Raw genomic sequence first — 17813 nt, 5'->3', positions numbered from 1 at the left:
GCGACGTAAAGCAACTAGCAAAAATATAATAATAATAATAATAATAATAATAATAATAATAATAACAACAATAATAATAATAATGTCCACCTCTGTGGTGTGGTGCTTAACGTGATTAGCTGCCATCCCCGGAGGCCCGGATTCGATTCCCTGCTCTGCCACGAAATTTGAAGAGTGGTACGAGGGCTGGAACGGGGTCCACTCAGCCTCGGGAGGTCAGCTGAGTAGAGGCGAGTTTGATTCCCACCTCAGCTATCCTCGAAGTGGTTTTCCGTGGTTTCCCCACTTCTCCTCCAGGCAAATGCCGGGATGGTATCTAACTTAAGGCCACGGCCGCTTCCTTCCCTCCTCCTTGTCTATCCCTTTTGATCTCCCCCCCCCCCTACTAGGGCCCCTGTTCAGCATAACAGGTGAAGCCGCCTAGGCGAGGTCTAGTCCTCCTCCCCAGTTGTATCCCCCGACCAAAAGTCTCAAGCTCCGGAACTCTGCCCTGAGGCGGTAGAGGTGGGATCCCTCGCTGAGTCCGAGGGGAAAACCAACCCTGGAGGGTAAACAGATAAATAAATAAATTTATTATTATTATTTTAAGTACGCTTCAGCTACCATGTACAGGCATTTTGATTTGTCGTTCTGCTTTATTTCACCAGGAGGGTGATCTGACTGACTTAAGGTAAACACCATATGTGTTACCAGAGTTTTTTTACACGCCGATATCGTACGATATAGTTTCGAACGGATTTCTTTCCGCCCTTCAAACATCCGAGTACTTCTGCCGGGTTTGAACCCCCAATCTTGCGGATCGGAAGTAGACTACTGATCTACAGAGGGAGTTTTGCATTCCCATTAACCTATGTACGTATTTATTGTCACTTTGTCGCATACAAAATGTTTTTCTATCATATTCCTTCGAAATTACCCTACATTCTTATGATCAAGTGAATAGAGCAAAGAACTACGCTTTAACAATGGTGTGATAAAGGCAAATTGAAATTGTGTATCTCCTACATTTCTTCTCTGACAACGAAACTATTAATTACGTCTGGGTTAAGAATCAGCTGACCGCATTTCAAGTTCATAATGTCAGTCACAACTCACTGTAATATGTTGTAATATTAATGGGGAATGTTTATCGATGAGGGAATTAGATTTTTCATACAAATAGAGTACCGTATATCAAAAGTTAATGGGCTTCTGATAAATTCACGTGCATACACCCTATCATCGTCAGTGGATAGGGCCTGACACATTCCACTCTGATGAGTGTAATGTCAGGCATAAGACGAAACTCTAGTTTTATACAGCAAACGCCTTAAAGGACTTACATCTGACATTTTATTAGTTAGCTATTCAGGAACATCCCTTATTAACAGGACGTTTCATACGGTTCGTCCTCCCAGCTCTTTAACAGATAAAAAGAACAGTTATCACCTTAGTGCAATGTATAAAGGCAGTAAATACAGTAGCTTCTTCTCTCTCAAACAGCTGATTCATACGCCCCTTAAAACCACCGAGCTTTAAACAACGTAGGAGGTGGGGTGGGGTCAAGGCTGTATGGTTTGCCATTCAATTAAAGGAAGACGAAGACGTACGCAAATACCATCTGTTGTAAAATTTACGTACTAGCACGCGTGCGGTACGGTAAACTACCTCTCCTCACGCCGCTTGTGCTGTTGCCAAGAGAGCTCATAATAAACTACCTCGTTCATTGGAACGACTTCGTTTATTTGAACGAAATGCCGCGAGAGCACAAATGAACTACCTTGTTCATTTGAACGACAAAATAAGCTCGTTCAAAAATGGCCAATGGCGTGCCATGTTAATGGTCACGTGACAGCACATTTCTCACCTGCTTATGAACTACTCAAGGCGATGAACGGTATCGAATGAACTAGTTCAAGCAAATGAACTGACTGGACCCATCCCTAATCACATACCATAACTAAGGAAAGGACCTGCCTTCCCATATATTATACTCCTACTCTATGTACAAATGTATGCTCTGTACACAAATGTATTCAATAATAGCGTTTGGACCCATTCTTGCTCGGGAATTAGCAGTCCTGACTTATGATATATTTAATGTGAAGGTATCTCTCAGCCCCTTTTGTGAGTTTTTATATAGACTGACCTGACAGTCTCTATTTCAGAATAAAGTTCCCAGAACTGTTCAGACAGTTGACAAAATAAATACCAGTTGTTCATCTCGCATGGCTTCTAGTCATCTTCAGCTACTTCACATGCGTGCAAGCCAGTGATGCAGAATGTATAATTATAGGATCTCACAGACTGAAGGGAATGTTCGAAGTTGGCATGTATCATTTTTGGGAGAGAAATTTGAGATTCTGATTAATCAATTATGGGATGCAATTAATTCTGCCATAGAAATAGAAAATTCTTTCTTATTTTTGCTTCCATTAGAGGTCAAATTTGAGGCGCTGAATATCACTGATGCTAATGCACTTGGCTGCATTTCACATCATGGGGCAATAAGATATCTAACTAACTTCAGTTGAAGTTGAGCTTAATTCTCTATCCATTGCAAGTCTCACTCTACCTCCTTTTTGGCAATTCCCAACGTCACCTACAGGTGACACTATTTCTATATCTTCCTCTCGCTCTGATACTGAAACTAGTGCTGAACTCTGTGTTCAGTGGCATCAACTAACCTTCACTCACAAATCTGTTTAATATCAGCTGTCTATGTGATCTATCTTCGAGTCTGTGAACCACAGATCAAGATGCCGCATAACAACAACCAAGAGCCTTTGTTCTCTGGAAAAGGATCTTCGTTTCCTGCCCCTAGAAGGTAAGTCATCTTTATTATAACTTCGAAAACAGCATTTGCAGACGTGAAAGTTTAATAGTGTCTGTACCGGGCGGTACACCTCTACGACGCAAGTTCAAATCTTGCGCCAAATGGAACTTCTCTACTGGAGAAACCCGGAACTTTAACAAATGAACTAACTCTACGATTTATCAGAAGATGTCACTGAGTGTTTCTTGATTTACTTTTGTTTTTCAGTGTGGACATTCTCTAACAGATGTCTCTACCAAAAACTATGATAATACACTCTGGTGCAATGGAATGAACTATCTTGAAGAAATTTTGTATTCATAAGTTTTGTCTTTACTAAATTTTGTTCTGTGGTTTGTGGGTTGGTAATATTAACTCTTTCTTTCCGCCTGTTTTGAATTTAACCAATCGGTAATTTCTGTAATTAATTTTCCTCCAATCATAGCTTTCTTTTTCAAATTTCCATGTGTAATTCATATTCTTCCAATAAAAATTGAGGGGGTGTGTCTACTCATTCTTGAAAGGTCTCGAATTTTCCACAAGGGTATAAAAACTGCTGATTTTCTTGTCTCGGGGCCACTAGTATAACATCTAACTCAGTGTGTGAATATGTAGCAGGGGGCGGGAAGCGCCTCGTTCTTCAGACAGCAGATCTTCAACAAGGTAACGGCCTTTTAATATTTTTATTTCTTGCTAGCTCAGCAGTCTAACTCTCGGGGAGGGTTCGAAACCTTTAATATGTAACCCAACTCTTTAAAATGTAAACTCCTTTTCTGTCTATGTAAAAACTACAAATCTCTTTTACCGTAAAGCGGGGATAGAGAGTGCTTCATCCTCTCGAGCTCCCCTTCATTTTGAAATTGAGGTGACTACGTTTTCATAACCGTTTCTTCTCTTCGTTAATGTATTAAAGTTTTTTCATACGAGTCACCTCCCTAGCTTGGGATTAGCCCCTGTGTATCGGCCTAGAGCCACTTAGGTTTTAATATTGTGTATTTAGGAGTTCAAGTTCACGCCTCCAGTCCTTTCTGTACTTTGGGCCATTAACTTAACCTGATGTTTTGTTTTCTTCATGCGAAGGCCCTGTAGGTTGGGTATTAAATACCCCTATTTCTTTGTGTGCCTTGAGGGCAGTTAGTGTAAAGTCAGTTTATGACCTTTAAAATAGGCTTGAAAGATCGAGAGCGGGTCAGCTCTTTATGGTGTTGTGGTAAAAGTGCCTTAGAGAGGCTTGAAATGTAAAGTTGGGAGCAAATGCTCCATGTAATTAAGGGTTTTCTGCCCTTTGGTGTTTTGTGATTGTGAGCTGAGAGCTCAAGGATTGATGAATTTGGGCCTGTAGCCTGGAATTTTGTAAAGACCACTTAACTGGTGCTTTCTTGTAAAGCGGCATTGTACCCGATTTTCTTGTTATTTAAATTTCTTGTTATTTAAAGTTTTCTCTTGGTTATGTACCTGATTTAACTTGTTGTTATTTGTTGTACACTCAAAAGTCTGTCATCATTGTTAAGTTTTGAAAATATAACCTTGTTAAAATTTTAATTAATCTTTCGGACTTGTAGTTAGACCCATTCCAGCCTGCACCTTCTTTCACCTCTGACTTCCACGGATAAATCCGTAACAGTATCAATAGTTTGGGCCAGTAATTTTTTGTACAAATTCTTGATAGTAATTATACACTGTCACCTACAGGTGACGTTGGGCATTACAGCTCATTTCGGATATTTGTTGACTGCTGCTTCTAATTGAAATATTTGTATTTTTCAGCCTCCAAGTCCATGAAATATTGGAGGAAATTATCCAACTAGAAGATGAAGATAATGAAAAGGCGTTGGATTAAGCTCAGTTTGTCATTATACCTCCAGAAGACGGTCGAGTCACAGACGAAGAAAGTGGAGATGAAGGTTTGGGTGACATAAACCACCTTCCACCACGGATGCTCAGTCCAGGTGATGGTGGTGTCCTAGAAATGGAAAGCAGACTTCCAAAAACTAGGGGACTGTACAACCTATATTTTGATAACTTTTTTACCTCACTTCCACTACTGACCAAACTCTCTCAAAATGGAAGTGGTGGTACAGGAACTCTTAAGAAAAACCGTACTCAAGGCTGTCCTCTTGTAACCAGCAAGGAACTGAGGAAGAAAACCAGAGGGTCACTCTCAGTTCAAGTTACTGATTCTGTAGCTGTCATCAAGTGGCATGATAACAATGTTGTAACCATTGCATCCAACTGCCAGAGAGTAAATCCAGTCAACAAAGTTGAGAGAATAGCTACAGTAAATGGAAAGCGTATGAAAGTGCTAGTTGATTGCCCATGTGCAATTGATAAATGTAATACTTATATGGGCGGAGTAGATAGAGCGGACAAGAATGTCGATAACTTGAGAACAGCACTGCATGGCAAAAAATGGTGGTTCCCTATTTTTGCCTTTGGGTTAGATGCAGCTTGCCAAAATGCATGGCTAATTTACAGGGCATCAACACCAGGAAAGAGCTCAACCTACTGTGATTTCAGAAGGAACATTGTGCAAGTGTATTGCAGTCTGTATGGGACAAAACCTCAACAAGGTGTCAATCGAGGATCAGCAGCGAAACGAGTGCCACTTGCAGTTCGCCTATCAAATGATTCAGAAGAGCATATGCAGGAAAAATGTTCACAGCGACAATGTGCCTTGTGCCATGAAAGAACGCGCCTTCTATGTAAGAAATGTAAAGTTGCTCTACATATTCATTGCTGGTACGAATTCCACTCCAGCCACTGACTGAAAATGTGCTTCCAGTTCACACGGTGCTTTCCTGATTTTTAGCCATAACTGTTCACTGGGCAGTGTTATAGAGTTGTAGAGAAATGACGTATGTACATTGCCCAACGTCACCTGTAGGTGGCACCCCCTCCATTTGTCACCATGATGACTTACAAAATGTTTTGCCTTGAAAATAAGTTTTTCTAAGTTCAAATAAAGTGTTTTACAGAAAATCTCTTGATTTTTACTTTTAACCTAACTTTGGGAATTGACGGGTTAAGAGTTTGTGATCTTCCACAGTGGTCTCTCATCTGTGTTACTGAGATGGCCTTCTTTCCTATTTCTGCTGCACAATCTGTATTTTGATTGCCGATGTATAACTAATTCGTCGTTCTGCTAATGCCGACAAGGAATAAGGATGCACACTATGTTTATTCCATGTTTAATAATGTGCTTTTTACAGGTATGTTATAGTGTAATATTATACTTAAGTTGTGTGTTTGACGGACTGGAAAGTTTTAAAGTTAGACTGGCCTGATGTCAGCATCGCTCTCTGACTATCTTCCTAACCTGACCACATTCAAACTGGTCTTGCATTCAGAAGCATTCTCAGATGCCCTAGACATGAACTGGTGTTTTTCAGCTTTGAATGAAGATTTTATAAGGGCAGCTCAATTTGAAGCGGGCATAGTAAAAGGCGCCTACTCTCAAAAGTGTCACAACTAACCGACACTAAATAAGTTTCAGTTAACAATACATTATGTAACTTAATCAGCAAAATTATAGACTGCGAAGGAAAAAATATTGCACAATATCACTCAAAGAAGGGAGAGTCCAGGTTATGGGATTAGCACTCCCATACATACGGAAAAATGACGGCAGAAATTAGGGCAATTAAGAACACTGACTATAACTGAAGACAGGATAATATCTGAGGACAGCCGGATAGGAAGAATATGTAATTACCAGTGAAGGTGTTGGAGAAATGAGATGTCCTTCACTAAATTCTGATCATATGAGTAGAGTTACGGATTTTTGAAAGCTATAACAGAGGAGAAATTTAGGTTCAGGGCATGTTAAGTATTCAGATAATAGATGACTTACAATGTTATTACTTAGGCCTAAAGAGGCAAGGCAGAGGTAAGAAATTAAAGAAGAAACTGGAAATAGAGGATAAATACAATAACAATTATATAGCAAATGCCAGAAAACACCTTACAGTGTGAAATAATGGGCTACACTCCACGGCACTGTTCAAATATTAAATAGCCACGCTTAGCACTATTTGAAGACGATGTAACCTCTACCCGTATTCCGCAAATATACCTTAGGATGTCAGCTTGACGCATCTCTCACCTTCTACCCAACTAAAAACCACGATAATGGCATTACGTTACTTCCTTGCTGCATGCAGACTGAGACATCGCCATGGCAACCGGTAGATCCACTGTAGATCTGTGAGGGTGTCTGTTACTGGCTGTAGAGCATGGAGCCCATAGAAAAGAGTAATTTTCTTCATCATTTGAAAAGTAAGCAAAATGATGTACATAACAAAAATTACTTAAAATGAAGGAGCGTTTCACATATAGACTATAGATTTTACATATAATCAACAGTGTAAGAGAAAATTGAAAAAACTCTTCTGGTCTTCCTATAAAACCCCAGCCTATTAAGTGATTTTTAAACGATATGCATATCGAAACCTGCTCCTGGATGATTATGAAGTTTGTTCGAGATCTATTCAGCTGTGTACCCGTGATGGTGGAACAAACAGGCAGACAAACAAACATGAAAGCTAAAAACTAATGATATGATGTTGAGTTGACCTAAAAGGTATAAATATATCAAAATACGGCAAAATAAATGACATTACAGGCAGTGGACCCCCTAAAACTTAATTTATAAGATACTCAGCAAGCATAAAGGAGAAAAATTTGTAAAACTAAAATGAACTTACTAATAATTACCTTTTGAAGGTACAAACCTCATGTACCAGCTTATAAATAACAAGAGTATTTTGTGAATTCAAATACAATAAGGATCCACATTTTTAAACCAGCTGGCTCAAAGGCCTGTTCAAATTTTATCAATCATTTCTTATAATCCACTGTTTACTACCTAAAAATACTGTCACATGCACTTGACAAATGGAGGAGTCTCCTTTTTTATTATTTGCTTTATATCGCACCGACACAAATAGGTGTTATGGCGACGATGGGATAGGAGAGGCCTAGGAGTAGAAAGGAAGCGGCCGTGGCCTTAATTAAGGTACAGCCCCAGCATTTGCCTGGTGTGAAAATGGGAAACCACGGAAAACCATCTTCAGGGCTGCCGACAGTGGGGCTTGAACCCACTATCTTCTGAATACTGGATACTGGCCACACTTAAGCGACTGCAGCTATCGAGTTTGGTATAAATATTCATGTACAGCACATGTTTCATGACATAACCTCACAAACAACGTTATCATATCATATATATGTAAATAATACTAATTGGATGTAAACACTTTATAGCCATATATTACAAATAATAATAATAATAATAATAATAATAATTCAAGCTCGATACTTGCTTTATTTACCCATGGGTGAGAGAATATTGTTTTCAAGTTATATCTGTTTATCACACTTGCGTCATGATGTCTGACCATCGTAATACCACTGCGATTCTCAATACCAAATATATAAATATCAAACATTGCACTCATTTGAAGTATCTTGGAGAGATCATTTCCTGTAATGAATCAGAGAAAGAAGCTCTTAAATATCGGGTTAAACACAGCAGACCACTTTTCACCTCTGTAAACCCACTTATCAGTCCAGATTGATCAATCTCATGGCATGCCAAATACCATGCCTATGCCATAGTAGTATGTTCTGAACCATTATATGTTGCTGAATGCTTGGCCCTCACTCACCATGGTGGGATAGAGAGGATCTGAATGAAAGAGGAAATTCCTAAGAAATATCCTTGGCCTACATAAAAATTCTGAGGGTGAATATTACCTGAGGTCAAATGCAAAGCTGTACTCTAAATATGAAAATTTCTCGCTTGTTATGAGGAAGTGCCATCTTATGTTTTATGATCATCTGTCTCAAATGCCTAACTCCAGAATATCTCAAAGTATTCTCAATCTTCTAGTGACTTGAAAATGTACCACTCCATGCGCAACTGCAGTGAAGAAGGATCTGGCTGATGTGTCTTGAGACACTGGTTCAAGGAAGAAGTAAGTTCAGGACCTGAGTACACAGGCCAAAGGAACTTCCAGGAAGAGTAAGGAGACAACCTGGTGCAAAGTGGACGGAAGAGCAAAGAATTGTATTCTCTGTCAAGGAGTGCTGAAAATCCAGAAAGGCTGATATGTGTTAACCATGGTCTTAAGAGGACAAAACAATTATGTAATATATATATAATGAGGTAAGTAAATAAAGATATAGTGTGGAACATGAAGCTATTTATCTCATTTTGTTAATATTATTGTTTTCCAACTTATAGTAATGATTCATTTTATGCATAGGTCTCCCTCAAGACTGCCCAATGATCACACAGCAGAGATATCTCCCTCTCACACACAGTCCACCTCGTGTGATGCTGTCTAGTATCCTTGCATGGAGGTAGCCAGATTCCACTTAAATGATCATCATTATCATCCCTATAGCAAAAGTTAATGGGAGGTTTCTTATTTCAAGATGTCAGCACATTATAGCAGTAAACAGAGCATCTTCAGCTTTTCCTTATCTAACTTCTGGAATACTTACAGCTTCCAATATTTCAGGAAGACGCGTCTGTGCATACATAATCTGAGGAAATATGCAGTCATTACAAAAGTATGTCTTAGCTCTCAAATAAATATCTATGCAATCAAGGAGTGAAGAGCATACATTATGAAGACAGGCATAGTGAATAAAAATATTGTCCAAAAGGAGTTATCACTAGCATTCAGGATTTTTAAAATCCCAATGATGTCTCAAAAACTGAGTATCACCAGGGTGCCAGTAATTACAGGTGTTGGACGGATTTCCCCCCAAATCTCACTATTCTCTTCCCCCAATTAACAATATTTTCTGCTCTTCACACCACAGATTAGATTAAAACAGCAATATTAGACATTCAAACTCTACACTAAAGAACACCCTTCTTTTCCTTTTTATTCAGACCACACAAAACAGGTTCTCTGAAAAGTTGTAATATTCACCAATTTTCAAGGCTTTTCCATCTTGGAGTTACTGTGCATGAAGTATATAATGTTAGTTTTGGTGTATGATCAGTATTACATGAAAAAAAATTAAAAAAAGAAGAGTCTTATTAATCAAAGAGAAACACTTCAGTTACCATGGTTCATCAGGAATTGTGTTGAGGCATACTGAAAATTTCACAATGAAGAAACAACTATGTTAACAACATTAAAACAACGAAAGATTATAATTGCAACATTTATGTTTTACATTACAGACTGGGATTAAGGCAGAATGTTAACACTAACAAATCAATTTTCAATTTGAGGGATACATATCAATCCAGAAAGAGTATTCACTGAGATTCTCACACAAATTTATCAGAATTATAAGGCAGTCTGAGTACAATATTTAAGACTAGGATTACAATGTCTCAACAGAAGGAGTTTCTTACATTTATAGTATGGAACTGTAAATTTTGTACATTAAACTTCAGTTACCTATCAACACACATGGAATAGGTAAACAAAATACCCTCCTTGAGATCAAAATAAAAAGTGGTTGAAATATCGAAACCGACTTTCAACCTATTAGGTCGTGTTGCATATGTTTAGTACGTGTGGAAGAGATGTTAAGTACAGAACAAAAATGGCCAACCAGACACCAGTGGGATCCGAACCCACAACCTCCTGATTTCGCGCCGGTTGCTCTACCAATTGAGCTATGGTGGCCTAGGCCATCTTTGTTCCGTTGGAAAGGATCTAAGCTACAGGTCTGGTACTACTACCATCACACTGTAGAGTGCGTTTAAGTTGGTAGAGCAACCGACACAAAATCGGGAGGTTGTGGGTTCGGATCCCACTGGTGTCTGGTTGGCCATTTTTGTTTTGTACTTAACATCTCTTCCACATGTACTAAACGTACGCAACACGACCTAATAGGTTGAAAGTCGTTTTCGATTACAATGCGGTCGTGAAAATTCAATATTCATTGACTTCGCCCTCAACGGGAAACTTAAACACACTCTACAGTATGATGGTAGTAGTACCAGACCTCTAACTTAGATCCTTTCCAACAGAACAAAGATGGCCTAGGCCACCATAGCTCAATTGGTAGAGCAACCGACGCAAAATCGGGAGGTTGTGGGTTCGGATCCCACTGGTGTCTGGTTGGCCATTTTTGTTCTGTACTTAACATCTCTTCCACACGTACTAAACGTATGCAACACGACCTAATAGGTTGAAGTTGGTTTCGATTACAATGCGGTCGTGAAAATTCAATATTCATTGGTTGAAATATGTTTCAAGGTCATTGTACATCAGTGAAATTTTTATTAAAACCAAACATTATGTTCATTTAGTACCGTTCATGTTACTGTTAAGTCCCAACATTCTGAAACCTATGTAAATAGAGGAGTAGTTTTCATACTTATAGGCACTTTAATAACAGTGGCTGTAATTTTTTATTACCACTACTGATGCTTCATTAAGTGGCTAGGTTATGTTAGTCAACAATCACATACACTTATCTTGTAACCCGTATTATGGCACATATCAGTAATTACTTCATCAGCTACAGGTATTGTGGGACTCACAAGGACAATTCTAGAAGATAACAGGAGTGGAGGCGAACATCACCTTGACCTGTATTCAATTAGTGGTCCTCTCATGATATGCATCTTGATGTGCACAAATATGAAGGCAGGTGCAATTTATAACAGAAAATAACTTACTACTGCAAAACATGTCTGAATAAAAATACAAGAAATTAGCAACAGTTGTTTCTTTTTACACTTAGTAGCTTTTTACTTCATTGCAGTAAAATAATAAATGGACATGAAAACATATTTTAACTCACTATATGTAACTTCTTTTCAATCTACATGGCTTTGAGATGGTCCATGATTAATACAAAGTCTTTTCAAGCAAGGTGGACTTGAGCTACAGAGTAAATCAACTGCAGGAATCATGGACAAAAATTATCTCCACTTTGGCATATTAAAAGCATTAATACAGAACAAGGAGAAAGTGATGGCAAGGCAAGATTACTTAGATACAAATACATTTGAGAACACACATAAATAAGAGTCTTACAGATTTTCACCTTGCTTTGCTTTCTAGAAATAAGTATTAACATACGAAGTCTTAATATTTTACATATATATACGGATGATTATAAATACAGAAGATAACATGAAAAGATTGAATGTCAGAACATCATTACACTAGCAGGTGAAGAACATTTCAGAATCCCTTAGAAAACTAACCTTTCCAGTACATAATAGGATTGTACAAGAAGATACAAAGCAATTATCAATAATTCATCTAAAATACTTTTATGTCTGCTGATCAATAGAAAGCCTTAGTTTAACAATGTTAGTTGTTTGATCAAACATATGAGCAGCATGATGTCCAAATATGTAGGTGGATCAAAAGGAATTCAAGAGGACAAACTGGGGCAAATATTCATTTATAGGAAGGGGAGTTAGGGATTGGAATAACTTACCAAGGGAGACGTTCAATAAATTTCCAATTTCTTTGAAATCATTTAGGAAAAGGCTAGGAAAGCAACAGATAGGGAATCTGCCACCTGGGCGACTGCCCTAAATGCAGATCAGTATTCATTCATTCAAGGTTAGTTGCACTAACACGCCGCAGCAGCGCACTGTGTGTCGCAAACGTGGGCACTGCGGAGAAAGAGACAGACACTGCCCACACGTCTGTTAGGCAGGTCGCTGTGGTGTCTTGTCTAGTATTGTGTGAACAGCGGCCAAATGCAATGGCGCGTCAACTGGACGTTCACTCCAAATATGAGGTGCGTACGACAATCCGATTCCTATGGGCCAAAAGGAAGAATTGCACGGACATTCATCGTGAAATTAGTGCCGTGTATGGGGAGCGGGCCATTTCCCGGCAAGGTATCGTAAAGTGGTGTCAGCAATTCGAAGCAGGATGCACGGATATCACAGATAACCATCGCGAAGGCAGGCCTGCAATGTCCAGGACCAGTGCAAAGGTCAACAGTGTGAATGCGATCATTAGGCATTAAACTGAGAGAAATCGCGACGCAGCTGAACATGTTGTATGGCAGTGTGTTCGCCATTGATCACGAGGAGCTTGGATATTGTAAGCTGTGTCAAAGATGGGTCCCACGTCTTCTCACCGATGAGCACAAGGGACAATTTTTGCAACGCTATGCCGCAAACGGCAACGGGTTTCTGCGGCGAATCGCCACAGGCGACGAAACGTGGGTCCACCACTTCACCCCCGAAACAAAGCGAACATCAATAGAATGGGTGCACACCTCATCATCACAATGAAAGAAGGCCAAGGTTCAACCTTCAGCCGGTAAGGTTATGGCAACAGTGTTCTTTGAAATGGAGGGTTTGCTGCACATGGAATTCATGCCGGAAGGAACTACGATCAACGTGGCGTCGTATTGTCAAACGTTGCACCGGTTGCGTAAAGTGATTAAAGAGAAGCGCCGGGGGAAATTCAGCGCCGGTGTGATTTTGTTGCACGATAACGCAACACCTCACAAGGCTCACCAAACGAGAGAACTGCTGCAGCGTTTCAAGTGGGAGGTCTGGCAACATCCATCCTACAGTCCCGACCTAGCGACATGTGACTTCCATCTGTTCAGTAAGCTCAAAACAGAGCTCGGTGGTCGACGTTTCCAGACCGATGAGGAGGTGAAGGCCGTTGTCTCCGAGTGGTTGAAGAACGCTGGAGGAAATTTCTATGCGTCCGGCATCGACAAGTTGGTTGTGCGTTCACAGAAATGTTTGGAGTCTCTTGGAAACTATGTGGAAAAGTGACGTTACAGTGTATATCGTTATAGTCGTGTTGCTGTTGTATAGGTGGTGTAATAAATGGCCATAACTGGGAAGTGCAACTTATTTTCTGATCTGCCCTCGTACATTTGGAACACGTCAGAAACAAGGGCACCTCTGCTGTGCAGAATGGATACGATTGAGTGACATGAAAAGAAACTATTGAAAGATGCTACAAAATTGTACGCGTCAGAGGTATGGAAAATATAATCCCAAATGAGTTATGGAAGAGGAGGTGGCATTACAATATAAAATAGATAATCAAAGTGAAATTGAAGATTAAATGTTGAAAATATTTTCCAAAGTGGAATATAAGTAATCTTAAAACATGAAACTAATATAAGTAACTTTTTTATTTCTGAATGTATATAAATTACCATTTTGTTTTACCTGTTCTCTCTGTTTTGAATAACCAATGTAAAGGTAATATGTTTACTTAAACAAGTACTAACACTGCTAAATTTTCAAGAGTTTAGATTTTACAAAATACGTGATCAAGTGAATATAGGACAGGTGCCGTGGGACTCAAAATAAAGTACAATTCTAGAAGCTGATAGGAGTGGGGAAAAAAAAACAAAAAAACACACACACACAGAGGTGGTGAGGTTACAGAGAATGGAAACTTTTACTTTCCATGGGCCTCGACGACCAGTACAGAGATACGTTAGCTGGGGGAAAAAGACAGATGGAAATATAGCCAGAATATCCATAACTTTCATATGCTGTACCCAATTTATAATTGGTATCGTCTTAAAGTAGAAATTTTATTTCCAGTCCTTATATTAATGTCATGCAGTGTGGTTAAATTGCATATTTACAAGATAATGACCAGGCAGATACAGTTCTTAGTTACGCCTAAGGGCAAATTTTGTAGTCATTAGAAAATCTTATTTCATCTGGCTCTTGCATTTCTAATGAAAGAAAGATACTCTTAAGATACATAACCATATTCCTCTCTGCTTTTCTAGATAATGCCCGCCAAATTCAAGCGAAATCTGGACCATAAAACATACATGCTAATCTAATAACATGAAGATAACCATGCAGGGGAAAATGATGCTAATGGCAATGAACTTGCTGAGAATCAAATAAAAAGAATATGTTCATCTTAAATGAAGATCAAATATGTTCTCTATCTCATAGGAGCTTTCTTTGTCCTATACAGCCAACTGTTCTGTACCACAGTTCAGAGATCTCCAGATTAGCTGCCATAAATAAGGAGATATTGTCTTGTGTATGAACTAAAATAGTTATAATTTTTTTTTTTTTTTTGCTAGTTTGCTTTGGGTCGCACCGACACAGATAGGTCTTATGGTGACGATGGGACAGGAAAGGGCTAGGAGTGGGAAGGAAGCGGCCGTGGCCTTCATTAAGGTACAGCCCCAGCATTTGCCTGGTGTGAAAATGGGAAACCACAGAAAACCATTTTCAGGGCTGCCGACAGTGGGGTTTGAACCTACTATCTCCCGAATACTGGATACTGGCCGCACTTAAGTGACTGCAGCTATCGAGCTCGGTAGTTATAAATCTAACTACTATTTCTGCTGTATTCCCCGCACTCTGGTGAGGCTGAGGGTGCAATCTGTGTCACACATGTTGACTTGACCGAGTTCTATGGTTGGATGCCCGTCCTGACACCAACTTCACATGCAGGGATGTATTCATCTTTCAAATGTTTCTGTGGCAGTTGGTAGAGTGGTGTGCTCTGTGTAAACTGAGAGTTGTGTATTAAGACAATCACAAATACCCAGTGCCCAAGACAGAATAATTAAGCAAATATGGCTAAAATACCAGGCCCAGAATAGAAACCCAGGATTCTCAAAGCCAAAGGCAGCATTCAGCCAAGGGGCCACACTGATTTATAACTATGATGGTTACTTATAATTTGTTAGGTCCTGAACTGAGTTTTACTAAGCTCTAAAATAATCACACCACATTAAGTGTCATTGATTTCCAGCTACTTGAATGAATGGTCATCGCAGAGACCTTTGGTTCAGAGGGCCCTTGATTCAATTCCTGCCAGGTTGGGGATTTTAATCTTAAATGGTTAATTCCCTTGGCTCGAGGACTGGGCATTGGCGCTGTTCACAACATCCCTGCAACTCATACATCACACACAACACTACCTTCCACTATAATAATACGCAGCTTCCCATATGTGACCGATGCCACGTGCATTTGTATGACTGTCAGCCTTATAAGGCTTGCACCAGACTATCAATAGCAACACAAAATTATAATAATAATAATAATTATAGTTTCATTATTAATAATCTAATGCATTAGCTGTTAAGGTGGAAGCCATTTCATTTCAGTTTTGACACAGTTACCTTTAAGTTCTTCAGTCTGTTGAAACCAATGGAAGATAAGGAAAACAGTAGAAAATACATGGAAAAGAAAACACTTTTATTAATGAGAGATATATGTATATATCACAGTAAAACATTTACAGAGAAATATTAGCAATACTGCACCAAAATGTTCAGTACTGTAGTATGGTGGTGGTTTGTTGTTCTGAGATTATCAGCCCTATATTTGACAGAATATTAGACAGTTTGTTGTCATCTTTATGAACAGGATGCCATTGATGGCACATTTTTTATCTTTATCATGTAGGAATTAACAGGATCTAATGGATATACTACAGCATTATTTACAGAAATATACTAGTAAATTACATCAGCAGTACATTAGGGAGTATCAGAAATACAGTACACAAAGTATTCAAAATCGTATCATATGACAGTACATTAATAATTATCTATGTAACGGCCACGAAAAGTGATCCTTTACATTACGAGTGAGATGTTAACACCTGAGCTGCAGGCGAGGCTGGAATTTTGAAATGAGTAATGTAAACTTATCACTTTAGTAGCTGTTGCGTACAATATTTTATTTCATACTATAGTGAATTTACTTATTTTAAAACAAATTAATTTAATTATAAATAGTTTCGATTCATCGCGATGCAAATCATCCAGGCTTGATCCATGCATTGATGTTTTCTAGTTTTATTGTTCATGTCTTTCTATGAAAGACGGAAGACATACATAGATGGGGTTATGTTGTAATTAAAAAATTCATTTTATTTGAAGTAGCGAACAATCCACTATGCTACCAGAGTCGTACACATGGTCCTCTGATTCTGGATTAATTGACAACTTTATGATATACTGTGATATATGCGACATTAGTTGTAGAAAATGGAATAACTTATACATTAGTCAATCATGTGATGGCAGCAGATTACTTGAGATGGGAATGCAGAGATGCCATTTTTCATGTAGATTGGTATTGATCCACAGTGCTACAATCAAGCGGAGAAACAATTCAACAACGTTAAGTTTGATGTTCCGCAATTCATGATCGCTCCGACTATACATGTTTACGTTACTGTGAGTGGAGTTCAACCAACCAGAGATAATTTCTAATAAAACTGTGAGAAAACTAATTACAGTACGGTATAGATACTCTCTTGAATACAGGAAGAAGGCAATTATGTCATAGCATGAAATAAATTATTGTAATCTCGATGATCCCAGGGTTCTCTTTAATACTGTGCTATCATGCATCATGAAAATTGAACAACTAAAATCTAACATAGCATCCAAATAATTAAAGTCTAGAGTCAACTTTATAGCATTCTTTCTACACTGGAGTTAAAACAGAATGTTAATGGAAAATAAGTGTGATATATCCCATAAAGAATAACATTTTCACAGTCGTTAGAACGGAGTAAAAACTAACATAGGTAAAAAGACAATAGGAAGTCTCAAAGTGAGCAGAAAGATATACTCCAGTAAATATAAATTAAGTAACAAACAAAATAACATGGAAGACACGAGTCTATTTTTATCTCGCTAGTTTGTAAATTTCAGGTAAAATTTTCAAAAGTCACTGATAATCCTGAAATGACCCTTTCACAGCACCAAATATATAGAGAAAAACACCATTTACACTGTACATTCACTGCCACTCTAATGTGGTATGGATCATCAAAGATATACTCCATCATGTCTCCTTCATTCATTCAAGATCATAAATCACATTATCATATATAATAAATAGGCATCAGAAGTTTAGGAAAATGCCAATTTTGTTTGACTGTATTTATTCAGAGACTGATAGTATATGTGTCCGAATTATGATAAATACAGCCATCTGGGGAAGTTTTATCTTGCCTGCTTTTTCCTCTTTTTCCCATTTATGCTTTGTTGTTATGTGCACATTTTTTACCTCTTTTAAAATATTTGAGTACTCTCT

The 17813-nt window shown here is 38.6% G+C and overlaps 1 protein-coding gene and 1 non-coding gene across 2 annotated transcripts in view; one reads left to right on the top strand and one right to left on the bottom strand.

Moving 5' to 3' along the window:
* Positions 1–8315: 8315 nt before the first annotated feature.
* Positions 8316–17813, bottom strand: part of Gga (ADP-ribosylation factor-binding protein Gga) — a 312496-nt gene continuing 302998 nt past the window's right edge. The window contains exon 13 of the mRNA XM_067142150.2: positions 8316–8881. The gene's annotated coding sequence lies outside the window, so the exon portion shown is untranslated. The remainder of the gene's footprint in view (positions 8882–17813) is intronic.
* Positions 10812–10885, top strand: TRNAL-CAA (transfer RNA leucine (anticodon CAA)). The gene has a single exon. It is a non-coding gene; the product is annotated as a tRNA-Leu (tRNA).

The sequence above is a fragment of the Anabrus simplex genome, chromosome 2, assembly GCF_040414725.1.
Source record: "Anabrus simplex isolate iqAnaSimp1 chromosome 2, ASM4041472v1, whole genome shotgun sequence".
NCBI lineage: Eukaryota > Metazoa > Arthropoda > Insecta > Orthoptera > Tettigoniidae > Anabrus > Anabrus simplex.
The sequence above is the reverse complement of the archived record's forward strand: the minus strand, read 5'-3'. Positions and strand labels throughout refer to the sequence as shown.